Genomic DNA, 15217 nt, shown 5'->3' with positions numbered 1-15217 from the left:
GTCATCTGGGACACAACTCAGGTGACACTGGGAGGTGACAAGAATGACAGCGGAGATTGTCAACTACCAGCGGGCCTCCTGAGATCCATGAGGCTGCAGGTGACTGTGGCTGTCTGGGTGAGGTGCCATCCAGGCGGCTCCGCCCCAGAGCGACCTCATGCACCCCAGACGGAAGCCCGCCTGGTCCTGCGCCATCCTCCCAGGGGTCCCTGAGCCCACGGTTGCAGACACTGTCCATTCAGCTCGTCGCGGGTCTTCCTCTTTTTCCCGCTGCCCCTCCACCTGAGCAAGCCTGATGTCCTTCTCCAGGGACTGGTCTCTCCTGATCACATGCCCAAAGCAGGTGAGACAAAGCCGTCTGAGCCTTGCTTCTAAGGAGCCCTTTGGCGGTCCTTTTTCAAAGCACTGAGTGAATTCATACGCAGGTGAGAGTTGGACCAGGAAGGTCCCAAATGAAAACCGGACCTGCCACGTGGGCAGTGCACCTCCCCCGCCCTCCAGTTCCTCCCAGTACAGCTTTGCTGCCTGGATGTCCCTCGGGGGCCCGAGGACAGATGATCAGCTTTCCCTCTTAGCAGTCCACGACAGTGCCCGCATTCTTCTCCAGCACGACGATTCGAAGGCTGCCATTTTTCTTTGGTCTCCCTGAGTCACCGTCCTAGGAGGCAGTGGAAAATGTCAAGGCTTGCGTCAGGCACACCGTAGTCCTCACAATAACAGCCCTGCTTTCCATGCCTCTAAAGAGGTCGTGTGCCACCGACTGACCTCATGCAACCCATGTTTGATGTCTCCACTGCTGCTTCCATGAGCGTTGATGGTGGGGCCAAGCAAGACGAAGAACCTTGACAACATCGACCTTTTCTCCATTAGCACGATGCTACCGACTGGTCCAGTTTATGAGAGCCTCGGGTCATTCTCAGCTGAAGCGAGGGGAACAGCAAGTGGGTTCCACATCTCACAGTGAAGGGCCCCAATGAAAACCGGGCCTGCCAAGTGGGCAGTGCACCCCCTCCCTTTCCTTCCGGTGACAGCTTTGCTGCCTGTATGTCACTTATGGGTCTGAGGACAAGCTCCCTCTCCCTTCCTCCTGTCCCTTCTGATCCAAGGATGCCTGCCTCGGCCTCGAGTCACATCCTCAGAGCCAACGGCAAGTCCGTAGCAACGGGGTTTCCTAGGATAACGGTCAGATGGACAGACCGTACCGTGAGTCTGAAGGTAGAGGTCAACAGAACAGAACTCTGACATGAGTGGGGGCTTTCCTGGCAATTGGAGGCCACAGGGTAAGTAAGACCCGTCCCCACCCCCGCAAAGACCCATAGAGGAGTCATTCCTTCATTCCCTCATTTGTTCAAGAACTCTCTGTGTGCAGGACTGGGACCATCAATGAACAAGCAAGCATTCCTGCCCGAGAGCACTTGGTGCCGGCGGGGCCTGGGGCACGGCACTGGTGAGCACAGGAGGGCCACTGTCCTAGTCCAGGGGAGGGCCCGCGAGGGATGTGTCGGTGTGGTGACATCAAGAGAGGCTTCCAGCCTTGTACGCTGAGATGACCTGCAGGTCGAGCAGGAGTCACTCAGGTGGAGAGGACACTGTCCAGGCAGGAGAGAGCTTGTGCAAAGGTCCTGAGGTGAGAGGTGAGGTTAAAGGGGCAGAGGGTGGAGGATCTCCGAGCTTCAGCCCTGCGGGCCATAGGGAGGCAGGGTGACACAGTCACATTTGCATTTTAGAGTTAGCATTGTTGTCACTGACCCTTCCGGACACATGTCCTTGGGCTCTCTCTCTCTCTCTCTCTCTCTCTCTGCAGGAGCCCGGGGCTGAGCACCCCCAGTGGAGGCAGGGCCCTCTGAGAGACCACAGCCCAGGCCCCAGGGCAAAGGGGTAATGACAGGCCCCTGCTTCCCAACACCACACCTTGCGGCAGCCTTTTGGAACGCGGTCCAAGGGCAGCTATATTGGGCTCTTCTGGGCTCCCTTGCTGTGCCCATGATGGGCTGGCTTCTCTCCAGCATGGAGGGTCATTTCTATCTCCAGGGTGGCAGGGCCTCCTCCCCAGAGCCATGGCGCCCAAGATAACAGGGCAGCCTGAGAACTGTTTATGAGAAGGCAGCGAAGTGGGGGGTGGACCAGGCCCTCGGGGCCAGGGGCTGCTGCCACAGATAGCAACCGGGGTGGGGAAGGTTGTCTAAATTACAGCTCCCAGAATAGAGGGGCCTGTAGGGAGTGACGGGGTGGGGGTGGGGTGGGGGCTCCCAAAGAAGGCTTGGCAGCTTGCCAGGTACGTCTGGGCTCTAAGCCCTGCTGCAGGCACCGGCCCTGACAGGGTGACCACACACCGGCCTGGCCACCGGGGACGTCATTCATCCCCAGCCAGGGCAGCCAGGCTGCTCTGGGATGGGGTGAGGCAGTGGCAGGGGAGGCCGCTCTGGGATGGGGTGAGGCAGTGGCAGGGGATCCTGGAGGACAGAGAGCCAACCCAGTGGTGTGACCTGCTGGAAGGGGTGAGGGTGGCAAGGGGGACGGAGGAGGGGGTGCCATCTTGCCTGTCCCTGGAGGAGACTGTCACTAGCGGGGACTGGATGATTCATAGAAGAAGTATGAACGGTGAGGGGGCTTCAAAAAGTGCGTGGGAAAGTCCACGACTATTCATTCCATTCCCCCCCAAGCTTTTCCAAAGCCCCCTGGTCTTGTTCAAAAGCACAGGAATAATAGCAAGGCATGTCCTACTAGCAGCGGTCAAGAAATCAAATGACGACATAGGGCGCTGGGCAGATCTACGCAAAGGCCTCTTTAAAGGGTTAGAGGCCCAGGTTGTCCCCTGAGCACTCAAGTGGGCCTGACCCAAGTCACGGCCATTCTCCATCACCTCGGATGCGTGCAATCGCTGGACAATGAATCAGGAAGAGCCGATAAGAAGTGATGCATTTGAATGATGGTTTGGGCGCAGAAGAGTGATTGTACCACGGACAGCCAGAAGAGCGGACCCATCGGTCTTGGAAGGAGTACTGCCAGAATGCTCCTTAGAAGCGAGGGTGGGACTTACTTTTGGACATGTCGTCAGGAGTGACCAGTTTCTGAAAAAGGACGCCAGGCTTGGTCAGGTAGAAGATCTGCAGAAACCGAAGGAAAAGAACCTCAACTGGATTGACTGACGCAGCGGCGGCAAGACTGGGTGCCCACGCAGCCGCCCTTGTGAGGACAGGCCAGCAGCTGCTGTGAGTTAGAACGGATGCCACCAATGTGACAGGGGCCGCTCCCTGCCAGGCACCTCTCCAAGCAGTGAACGGACATACATCGTTTGCGTTCACCCTCAGAGCACCGGAGACAAAGGCGTTACTTTCCCCATTTTATAGAGGAAGGAGCCCTGGGGCATTGTGGTGAGACGTGGGGCTGCTCACCATAAGGGCAGCGGTTTGAATCCACCAGGTGCTTCCCTGGAGAAAGAGGAGGCTTTCTACTCCCATAGAGTGGCGCCATCTCAGAAACCCACAGGGGCAGCTCTGGCCTCCCCGACAGGGTCGCTGTGAGTCCGAGTCAATGTGATGGCAGTGCGGTTTGGTTTTTCCAGATGAGGGAACTGATGCTCAGAGAGGTCAAGACCCTGCCAAGCAGAACTGGTCCCCTGTCGTTGAGTTGATTCTGACTGGGGAGGAGGGGGGAGGCTGGGCTCGGCATCAGGGAACCTGGGCAGCAGCCCTTTGTCTCCCAGGCTCTCAACTTCCTCACCCGTCATGTGGGGTCAGAGCGGCTTGTTTGTGCTAACGTCCCCGAGATGCCGTGGGAGTCATGGGAGAGGGACACTGTGGTGGGTGTTGGGAAGAGCTTCCAGGAAGAAGGCTGGCCTCAGTGAGCAGTGTGACTCTACCTCTGTAAAACGGGCATGGTGTTGGGACCTCACCGGGGCTGTCGGAGCTCTGACGGGATTCTGTCTGTCTGTGCAAATATGTCCATGTCTTGGCAGGCAGTTTACAAACCAGAAAGGGCCACCATTTGAATTCGATGGAAGCGGAATACTTCCAATGGTTTCCAGTTCACTGGGGCGGCTCAGACGGCCCCAAGGAACATCCCTCATCAAATGAGGGGTTACCCCTGGTTGGTCCTGGGTGACTATTCTGTTTTCCCATCAAGGTGGCTCATTGACTGCAAAGAATGTGTCGTCCTGTCGCTGTCCTCTGCAATTGCTCTGGTCCGAGGGCTGGTTCTCAGCTGAGGCTGGGGAAGCCCCTCTCCCCAAGTCCCCTACACCAGCTGCTCCCCGGGCTGAGGGGGGCTGGCCTCCATGCCCAGGAGATGCAGACTCACTGGGCCCCAAATGACCTGTGTCCCCAGGCAGCTGCTGGCTCTCTGAGTCACCTATTCTCCCACATGGGTTATTTCACATTGTGTTCAGGCAAGATCCTCTAATTCACCCCAGGGGAAGTGCCGCAACCGACCCCAGAGGGCGGGGTGTGCTGATTCATCTGGGGAGCCAAGGACGGGTTAAGGGCACTGAGGCCAGGAACAGGAGGGGCCACCTGACTGGCAGCCTCACCAGTGTTCCCATCCTGCATGACTGCCTCCTCTCTCTCTCTCTCTCTCTCTCTCTCTGTTCCCAGCTCAGAGTCTGCGGTGACCAAGCATCACCTAGGAGCAGGGACCCACGCCTTCCACCTGCTCCTCCCAAGCCTACACGTGCTCCCTTTCCAAAGCATGTCCTCCCTTCTCCCCAGTGTACCCTCCCCACCCACTGTGATGGGCGCCTGTCACCTGTTAGCAAACATGATCACACTGCTGTGACGGCGTGTGGCACCAGCATGCTGAGGTCCTGAGAGTAGCTGCCTCTGACCCTGTTCACAAGACCCCAACTTCCTGGCCAGCAGGAGCAGCCCCCCTGTACCCGGGAGCACCCTACCAGGAGTCATCAAGCGGAAACCGCTCACAAAGTCATTTCGTACGACCAGCGCTTTCTGAGTACCTACCTGCTCTGTGTCTGAGTCTCGGTGGTGCCAGGAGTCACCGGGTCTGCCGTCTAAACCCACCAGCCGTTTCGAGGGTGAAAGACCCAATCTTGTTTCCATAAAGATTTCAGCCTAGGAAATATTATAGGGTCGCTGTAATAGAGGGTCGGGCTTGGTTTCCTGTCCGATGTGCCTGACACTGCCCTGGCACCCTGGGCATGGGCAATTCTTGCCCTCCTGGGGCTCTCATCTAATGAGATGAGCAGTCAGCAAGCAAATGGATCGAAGGCCTAATAGACGGTGATCAGTACTGTGGGCACAGGGGCCGGGGACAAGAGGTGGTTGTTTTACTTTATTTTTTATTTTTTAAAAAAAGGTTTTTAATCAGGTGGTTATTTTATAAAGGACAGCTGGAGAAGGCCTCCTTGCTAAGGTCTCTTGACATCCGGATGCTGTAAGGGAAAGACGTGGGGCCCAGTGTGCCCGGAATGGAATCAGATGAGGGGACAGCGGCAGGTGATGGGATGGGAGGTGAGGGAGACAGGTCACGTAGGGCTTTGTCCGACTCTGGAGGCTTTGGGTGGCAGTTGTGAGCAGAGGAGTAGCCCTCTTGGACCTGGGTTTTAGCAAGGGCACCTGGTTCCTGCCCTGGGGTAAGAACTGAAGCTGGGACATGGGGCGGGAGGCCACTGTTAGCGCCCCAGCATGAGTCAGGGAGGCTTGCACCAGGATGGCAGGCAGATCTTCGGTGTATTTCGGGCAGGCGGAGTCAGCAGGCTTTGATGATGGTTGGTTGTGGCATGTGAGGGGAGCAGAGGGGTGAGGCGGCTGTGAAGGCTTCCGATCTGAGCTCTTGGAAAGACGGTGGCTCTGGCTGCCCTCCAGTTGATGCCGACTGACGGCGATCTCATACACAACAGCACGAAATGCTGCCTGGACCCGGGCGTGGGCTTGGCGCTAGTTCGTATGCTCCCGTCTGTCTGTGGAGCCACTGGGCGTTTCTGAGGGCCTTCCCTCCTGGAGTGGGAAACAGAAAGATCTCTCCCAAGTTGTCTCCCCCAAATACATGCCAAAGGTAGCTGCTGGCTACACGTGGCGAATGACTATACACTTGGAGGTCAACAGAAGTAGGTCAGGGGCCATTCTCCCTGAAGGTTATCAGCCATCCAGAGCAAGCAGACACCAGTGTTTATCCCACAACAAGTAGGGCCCACTCCCTTCTGATAAGGGTAGTAGTAGATTGTTTCCCTGAAGGAGAGCCCAGGGAGGTCAAGTCCACTCCAGGGTGACCAAGGTTAGGCTGCCATCATGAATCTAGGGTCCCCCCATCTTGTCACATGTATGCCTCTAGTTCCTCCCCTTCCTATCATGTGTGCACCCCTAGCTCATCCCCTTCCTGTTACACCTATGCCCATTGTATATCCCCCTCCTATTGCTTGTATTGCCTTAAGTAGATATAAGCTTTGGTTAGCAATAAAAGGGGTCTGCAACCTCTGTTGGGGCTCTGGCCCACCTCACCTCAGCCCACGCTGTGTGTGGACCTGGCTGGTAAGGTCATGGCCATCCAGGAGGTGAGCATGCTACCATGAAATGTGTCTGACTCCATTATTTCAATCTCTCTTCTATCTCTCATGCTCTCTATGATTTTATTATAATCTTTATATATCTTAACCATACAATTGTGCTTACTGAGCCTGTGATTAGTTGTGAGGGGCTGACCTTTCCCCCAACACACCTGGAGTGGGAGGGCACCGCCTCCCAGCACTCTACCAGACGATGCTCTGCTGTAACCCACAGGGATGTCATTGGCGAAGATTTTTAAAAACAAAACAAAACAAAACAACTTTTCATTGTGAGTGAGGTGGGGCTTTCCCCCATCATCTCACCCTTCTGATCTCCTCCAACAAGGCAACTTATCGGTCCTCCCCAGGGGCTCCTTGATCTTGTCACCCACCGGCCACCAACATCCCTTCTTTTAGGATATTGTCTTCCTCACCAAGTTTGCTTCCCTTTCCTGCCCGGCCCTCAGCCATTCAACGTCTATTACTTATGCCATGAAAACTTTTCCTGGTTGTTGTGTTGTTGTTTCCACGTCAGGGGTTTCATACAATATTTGCCCTTTTGTGATGGACTGACGTCACTTGGCATAATGTCCGGCGGATCCACTCACGTTTCATCATTCTTTATCAATCAATGTCACCGTGATTCTTTGGCAACTGGTAGTCCTGCCTTGTGCGCAGGCACCCCGGTTTGCTTCTCCAGTCACCCGAGGCGATTGGCTAATTCTCAGAAGGGGACAGCCGGGACTTTCTTCTTCGTCTGTCTTGTTCCGGAAGCTCCACTGAAACCTGTCCTCAAAGACATCTTGCATTTCAACACTGGCGCGGTCTCGGGCAGCAGCAGATGGACACGATGTGATGCTTGCTTGCTCTCTTGACCGCTGCTTCCACAAACCTTGCTTGTGGACCCAAGCAAGGCGACACCCTTGACCACATCCATCTTTTCTCCATTGATCAGGAAGTTACTGGTTTGCTCCCCGGTGAGGATTTTTGTTTTCTTTACATTAAGTTGGAGTCCATCTGAAGATTGCGCTCCTTGATCTTGCTCAGTAAGTGCTTTGAGTCCTGTTCACTTTCAGCAAGCCAGGTTGTGTTATTTGCATACCGCAGGTTGTTCATAAGTCTTCTTCCCCCAGCCCTGAAGCGGCACTGTTCTTCTTCAGACGGTCCAGCTTCTCTGGTGACTTACTCAGCGGACAGGTTGAACGAGGATGGCGAGAGCACCCAACTCTGATGCCCCTTAGCTTCATGCTACTGTGCAGCCATGCCACTCCCTTGTCCTGCTGGCACCCCTGCCTCTTGATGCAGGCACCGGGTCTGCATGAGCACAATGAAGTGCCCTGGAATTCCCGTTTTTCTCAAGGCCAGTCATAGTTTGTCCTGAGCTACACAGTCGAATGCCTTTGCATAGTCAATAAGACACAAGCACACATCTTCCTGGTGGTCTCTGTCTTCAGCCAAGACCCAGGTGGTATCAGCAACAGTATTCCTTGTTCGAACTGCTGACCTTGTGGTCAGCAGCTTAATGGGTTCTGGATTTCTTCCTTCTACTCCCTTGTGTCCAGAGACGACTTACCCGCCTGGCCCACTCCCTTCCCACTGACTTGGCACTTGGCACACAAGCGTCGTGATTACTTCTTTTTACATTTTCCCCAAATTAATCTGAGAGCAATTGGAAGGCAGGACTTGGCAACATAGCCAGGGTTCACGTCAAGAGAGGTGAGCTGCCTGGGACTTTGCCATCAAGATCCTAAGTTTCTGTGACCTCTAGAATCGAGACTGTGGTTTGTCAAGCCTGGATTCTGAAGTGGTGCCCTATGGGCTGCCAAGATGTGGCGAGACTGCGAGTGTCCACACACACGCACGCACGCACATGCACACGCACGCGCGCGCACACACACACTTCATCAGGAGGAGGAGCTCGGCTTTGATTGATTTCACATGTGTGTTTCCAGGTAAGACTTCATTTCCAACAAGAATTGGACCTGAGTGTAGTGGGGAGTGTTAGGAATGCTGGTTCTAACCCTGCTGGAAACACGACTGCCGAGACCTCATCAGCTTACCTCGGACACATCACCAGGCACAAGAAAGGGGCACAATCTGGCAGAGGGTCAAGAACAACAAGGGGGGCTGCCATGAGGTGAGCGGCTACGGTGGCCGCGAGGAGGGGCTCAAACACACCAACGAATGGAGGAAGCCACCGGCCACTCAGCGTCTTATTCTGCTCCACGCAAGCTGACATGAGTTGGGCTAACTGAACAGCAATGAACAGCCACGTGGCCTGTCTCCTCCTCCAGTGATTGCAGCACCTGTGTGATGCACTGCAGTACTTACTGTGGGCCTTCCAGCCATGCCTTTGTCTCCCCCACCAAATGACTGTGTGGGACTGTATGCGTCTGGGCTGACTAAAGAAACAAGTCCGGGAGACTCATGTGTGTATAAGAAAGAGCTTTATGTACAAGAGCAGTTGAATATTGAGAAAACATCCCAGCCCCATCCAGATCAAGCCCATAAGTCCGATATTAGCCCATATGTCCAATACCAATCTATAAAGTCCTCTTCAGACTCATGCAACACATGTACCGAATGCAGGATGATCACAGGCCAGTGGGTGGAAAGTCTTGTGGATCCAGTGGCTGTGGAAGCATCTCAGCACTGGCGTGGGTCTTCGTGCGGCTCCTCCAGCTCTAGCTCCACGGGTGTTGTCAGCAGAAACATCTCTCGGGGAGTGAGAGTGTGTCCCACCTCCAGCAAGCTATTTATTTCCTTAGTGCCTCCAAATGAGGTCATCAAGCTGTGACCTGATTGACAGGCTAAACTCCACCCCTTCACTCTTAATAGTCTCAAATTGACAACAGATGATGAAACTACCACAGGGGCTATGCAAATGAGATGCTTGTGGCTAACAAGATCAATAAGGTGCATGGCACCCTTGTTGGGGTTCAGTTGCTGCTGGGTGTCAAGTCCATGTTGAGTCAACAGGTGCTCACGGGGTGAAGTGGAAGCGCCCCAGGCGTTTTCTAGGCCCCGGTGTTTACAGGCACGCATCACCAGGCCTTGCTCCCCTGGAGTCGTTGAGTGGGTTTGTCGACTTTCCGATTAGCAGCCAAGTGTCTGACTGTTAGGCCATTGGGGCTCGTTGCGGGAGTGAGACCAGGCAACTAAGGCATATGAAACTAAAGAGGGGAGTGGTCAGTTTTCTCATCCTGCTAGGCTGAAATGAGAGTCAATTCCAGAGCAAGAGGGGACTTCAAGACCACCAAGAAGAGACAGGAGCAGACTTGTCGCTGGTATTCGTGATGGCCGTGCCGAGAACCTCTTCAGTCCAGGAGACAGACGGAGAGTTGTAACCCTGCAGCCGAGGAAGAGTGGCAGCAGAGCAGAAGACACCAGTGAGCCTCCTGGTCCGAGGAGCAAGCAAGCTCCGTGCCTGCGAGCAAGAGATGTGCTGGCAGTTGGCGCCTCCGGGCGCTGGGTGGAGCTAGGTTTCCCAATCCATGGGGCTAGAGGTCAGCGCCTTTGGAATGACGATCGAGGGGAATGTCCCTGGACACTTAATAAGCAGAGCTGAAAAAGCTCTGCAACATCCGCCCGCGGGGCCAGGCTGCGGGCCTGACTGCAAGCGTGGCTAAGAAAGGGCTGTGCTGATCGCAGAAGGGTGCGTGCGCTGAGTTGTTTCTTATCCGGAATCACAATCGCAACTTCTCTAATAAACCCAACATCATCGATGTGGTCATTTCGGGAATTATGGAAAGCCGAGAGCGCGGTGGGAGGGAGGGCGTGCGTCAGATTGGTAAAAGGGTTGGAAAGAGGGGGCAAGCCTGACCTTTGTATTGGGTTGTGATGCTGATAAAGCGCTTTCTTCCCCTACTGGAGTTAAATGGGATCATTTTGACAATATGGAAGTAACTTTCCAACCACAGGGTGTACGTGGGCAGTGTTCTCCATGCCACTACTGGAGACTTTGGGGGTGCTGGTATTCAGGAGATTCTGGGTTCATAGTATTCTGGGTAACTCATGATAGATAGATCAAGTTTTGGTGTAACGAGTGAAAAAAACGAAAACAGACCAAACTCGCTGAACTGCCCTGTGACCTTAACTCTTCATGGGAGTAGAAAGTCTCTGGGGATGGGCACTGGGAGGCTGAGTGCAGGGGAGGGAGAAACATTTTCCACTCTCGCTCTCTCTTTTTAAAATAATGTCATTGGGGGCTCGTACAGCTCTTATCACATTGCATATATTGATTGTATCAAGCCTATTTGTCCATATGTTGCCATCATCATTTCCCAAACATTTTCTACTTGAGCCCTTGGTATCAGCTCTTCTTTCTTCCCCATCCTCCCCCTCCACTGTACTCTCTTTTGTTCCTTTTGGATTTTGTACCAGACACATGCATTACTTATTTGAGAAATAAATGGAAACTATTTAGAACCTTGTTCAAAACACAAGATGAAAAGCAAACCCACTACACCGAGTCACGGCGACAGAATCGAACTGTTCCTTTGGTTTCTGAGACTGCCCATCTTGACTGGAGCAGCCAGCCTCATCTTCCTCCCATGGGGTGGTTGGTGCATTCGAAATGCTGACCTTTCAGCAGTCCCATGTATCACCCACTCTGCCACCAGGGTTCCTGAGCTCTGTCCAAGGTCAACATCTCAACTCTATCCATGTGCTGTTTCCTCTGTCCCCAGATTGAAACGGAGCGTTGGGGACGCACCACACTTGCTCTGAGGCCTTTGGGAAGAGCAAGCACTGGGGTCGAGCTGGAGTCGCGGAGGGCCACCTAGCACCCCCGTGAGAAGGAGACAGGGGCATCACCCACCTCTCCTGTCAGGTGTGGCCCTCCAAGTGGAGTGAATGGGGGCAGCAAATTCTTAACTGTCCAATTTCCCTTAAGGGGGCTGCCAAAGATGGCAGAGAAGCTAAAACCCAATGGTTGCAGCCCAGGGCCCTCTCCTTTCATGAGATGTAGGGAGAAAAGAGACCCTGCGTTCAAATACGCTTCATAGCGACACACTGATTACGTCTAAAACAGGACAAAGCCAAGATCTCTCAAATGGACGTGGGAGACCATCCCACGAGGCCATAATGGTGTCCATGGGTTTACAGAGACATGGCTGCAGAGAGGGGACCGGGGGTGACGAGGGAAGTTCACAAATGTATGACTGGTGGTGGATCAACGCATCACAGTTTTAAGGGAGCCTAGAGCAGGGGGAATGGGACTGAGATTGGGATACTTCACTTCCTGGCAGGCAGAGGAGCTGCCTCCCACCAAAGTAGCCAGGACGTGACTGGTGACTCTGTGACCCTCTCCAGCTCAACTCAGCTCACTGCCATCAAGTGGATTCTGACGCACAGGACCACGATCAGAAGTATAAAAACTTGGCTAGCTGGAGAAACAGTAGCTTTCATGCGGGTATTTTGTTTAATAAAGGTTTCTGTGATATTATAGCAATGCCTTTGGATGTTCTCTCTGTTTAAGAACTTGAGCTCTGAGCATCAAGTTTTCAGAAAAGGCCCGGAGGCTGCAGTGGCCTGTAGGCTGGGCTGCTAACAGCAAGGTCATTAGTTGGGAACCACCAGTCCCTCCTGGGGGAAAGACGAGGCTTTTGACTCCCATAAAGATTCACAGTCTCAGAAACCCTGGGGGCAGTTCTCCTCTGTGTTATAAAGTTGCTGTGACTATATGGCCCTAGTGCCCTGATTCCCATATAAGGGGACACCCAGGCCAATCCCTAAGGGCTAGACGGGTCCCTCCCAGGCTAGGACAGTGGTAGCGACTTTCTCCTGCACTCTGCTTGAGGGCAAGGCTGCTACCACGCTGGTGAATGGTCAGCAGGAGCTCACTGGAAGCTGAATGGCTAGGGAAACTCATAAGGGATTTATGTCTTCCACTGTTCACCGTAAGCGTTCCCCACACGTAGTGCTCAGAATGCAAGCCGTTGTGTAGACAGCACTTCAAGAGTATTGTTAGAACAGCCTAGAAACACACATCGAGCAAAAATATCAAAACGTCCAGGGGTCTCTCGAGTAGATCCTTCAGTCGGAGTTGCCAGGAGCTGGGAGGGACCGGATGGCAGCGAGTAGGGTGGGGTCCCCCTGACCGGGCTGGAGGGTGGTGTCCCCGCCACTGGGCCCTGAGCTCCTCCAGCGCTGCTTTGCCCATCTGCACACTCGTCTGCCCCCCCACCCCAGAGCAGAGCCTCCCAGGCTGAGCGCCTGCCTCGTTCATCTCTGTCCAGCCCTGTTCGCCGGCCCAGGCAAACAGCCTTACACTGACCGTCCTCCCATTGTTGTCAGCACCAAACAAAGGCGGAAAGCCGCTCTGGTCTGCCATTGTGCCCTTTGTGGCCTGGCGTGCTCTCGGCCAAACGACTTCCCATCTTGGGCTGCTGTCATCTGCGGACCGAGGGCCATTGTTTGGATGTATCCATGGGCAGGGGATGTGTAAGAATCAAAAGTTCAAAGGGCCTGTGTGGCCAGAAACAATAAGGGCAGAGATCATATTACAGCCCGGCTCCAGGATGGAACCATTCCTGCTGCCTCATGGGTCTCGGGCAGAGCCCCTGGATGTTACTATGTGCTGGGCCACTAACTGGAAGGCTGGAGGTTCGAGTCCTCAGGGAGGGGTCTGGAAGAGAGGCCTGGTGATCTCTGGGGAAAAAAACAAAAAACAACTACTAAAAACCCTATTGGGGGGGTGGTGGAACCCTATGGAGTGCAGTTGAGCTCTGATTCCCCCGGAGCTGCCGGGAGTTGGGCTTCCACCTGATGGCATCCTGGATTTTTGTTGAGCACCTACTCCGTGCACAGGGCAGGGGGGCAAGTTGAATTCTGATACGGGACCAACAATAACAAACACATCTTTAACTCTTAAGGACAGGCTCTTGCCTGCAGAGAAAGTGGTTTGAAGGAGAAGAATCCCCAGATATCAGTGCTGGAAGTCTTCTTGAGGGCTGAGTTAGTCTGGGTAGACTAGAGAAAGAAAATTCACAAACACTCATATTTTATAAGAGAGTTTTATATAAAGGGTAATTATACATTAAGCATCCCAACCTAGTCCAGTCCAAGCCCATAAGTCTGACATTAGCCTATATGTCCATGACCGACATCAATCTACAAAGTCCTCCTCCATCTCACAAAACACATGCAATGATGCCGACTGCAGGAGGTAAGCCGAATCAGTGAGCGTGTAAGCATCTCAGCGCTGGCAGGGCTCTCTACACGGCTGCTCCAGCACCCAGGGCTGCATCAGGGTGGGTCCATGTGGCTTCTCCTCAGGGATGTTTCACAGGAAGTGAGCCTTGCCAACTGAGGCAGAGAAAGAGCTAAGGCAGCCGCACCCTGATCTGACCATCAGAGCGCAAGAGACCAGAAAGGCGAGGCTCGCTGAGCCATTTATCTCTCCGCCCTTCAAGTAATCCCACATGTGTTCATTGGCCAGGTTGGTACAATAAACCTTAACTATCACAAGAGCTGTCTCAAACTCACTATCAAAGTTGACTCGCAGTGACTCTAAAGGGCAGGGTAGAACTGCCCCGGTGGCGTTCTGAGACGGTAACTCTTTATGGGCGTAGAAAGCCTCATCTTTCTTTCGAAGAGCTGACTGGGGCTTTTGCACGTCCACCCTGCGGTGAGCAGCCCAACTCGCCACCAGCAGGCCGCCAGGGCTCCTTGAGGATGACCTCATCCTTATACTCCCCCTCACTGCCTCTATCTAGTCCATACTGGCTCGAGATGACCTGTCAGGTCTCCCAGGCTGTAAATCTTTGTCAACGGATAACCTTAGCTTTCTCAACTGCCTCCCTCCGAGGGCTGGTTACCAGACTTACTTACCCAGTAGTGCCGCCCCAAATTCCCAAACTACACTTACTGCCAGTGAATCCCATCCGACTCAGGGAGACCCAATAAGACACTCCAAGACTGCCCCTGTGGGTTTCCGAGCGGAAAGCCTCCAATTTCTCCCAGGGAGGTGATGGGGGGGTGAAGTTTAACTGGCGGTTAATCAAAAGACTAGAAATATAACAGAATCTGAGATTTCGTTAGGGAGCCCTGGTGGCACTGTGGGTGACAAGTTGGACTGCGCACCCCAAGGTCAGCAGTTTGAATCCACCAAATCCACTGAGGGGGTAAGATGAGGCTTTCCCTTCCTGTGCAGTTAGTCTCAGGAACCCAGAGGGGAACATTCTACCCTGGCCTATGGGTCGCTATGAGTCGGAATTGACTCGAGGGCAGTAAGTTTGTTTTGTTAAAATTTTTAGTTTGTTGGAAATCCAAAATCTAACAGCGTTCCCCCCACCCGTAGTAAAAATTATTTTTAAGCTTAATCTGTAAGGATGTTTTAAACCAGAAAGGCAGTGAGCTAAGGCATTAAGATCAATAGCCAGACACAAAGCATCTCCTATTTCACTGGTCCTCAACCTTCCTAATGCCATGACCCTTTACATTTTTAGGGGTTGTTGTTTTTTTGCCACAACCCTTTAATACAGTTCCTTTAATACAGTACGGTACAGTAATATGGTTGTGGTGACCCCAACCATAACATTATTTTTGTTGATATTTCGTAACTAATTTTTCTACTGTTATGAATCATCATGTAAATATCTGATATGCAGGATGTATTTTCATTGTTACAAATTGAACATAATTAAAAAGGAACTGATTCCGGGAACCCAAGAGGCAAGCAAATTTTGGGAATGATGAGGGCAACAAATATATAGATGT

The sequence above is a fragment of the Echinops telfairi genome, unplaced genomic scaffold (assembly GCF_000313985.2).
Source record: "Echinops telfairi isolate 266 unplaced genomic scaffold, ASM31398v2 ScPeMD7_7458;HRSCAF=8496, whole genome shotgun sequence".
Classification (NCBI taxonomy): Eukaryota; Metazoa; Chordata; class Mammalia; order Afrosoricida; family Tenrecidae; genus Echinops; species Echinops telfairi.
Note: the sequence above shows the minus strand (reverse complement) of the source record.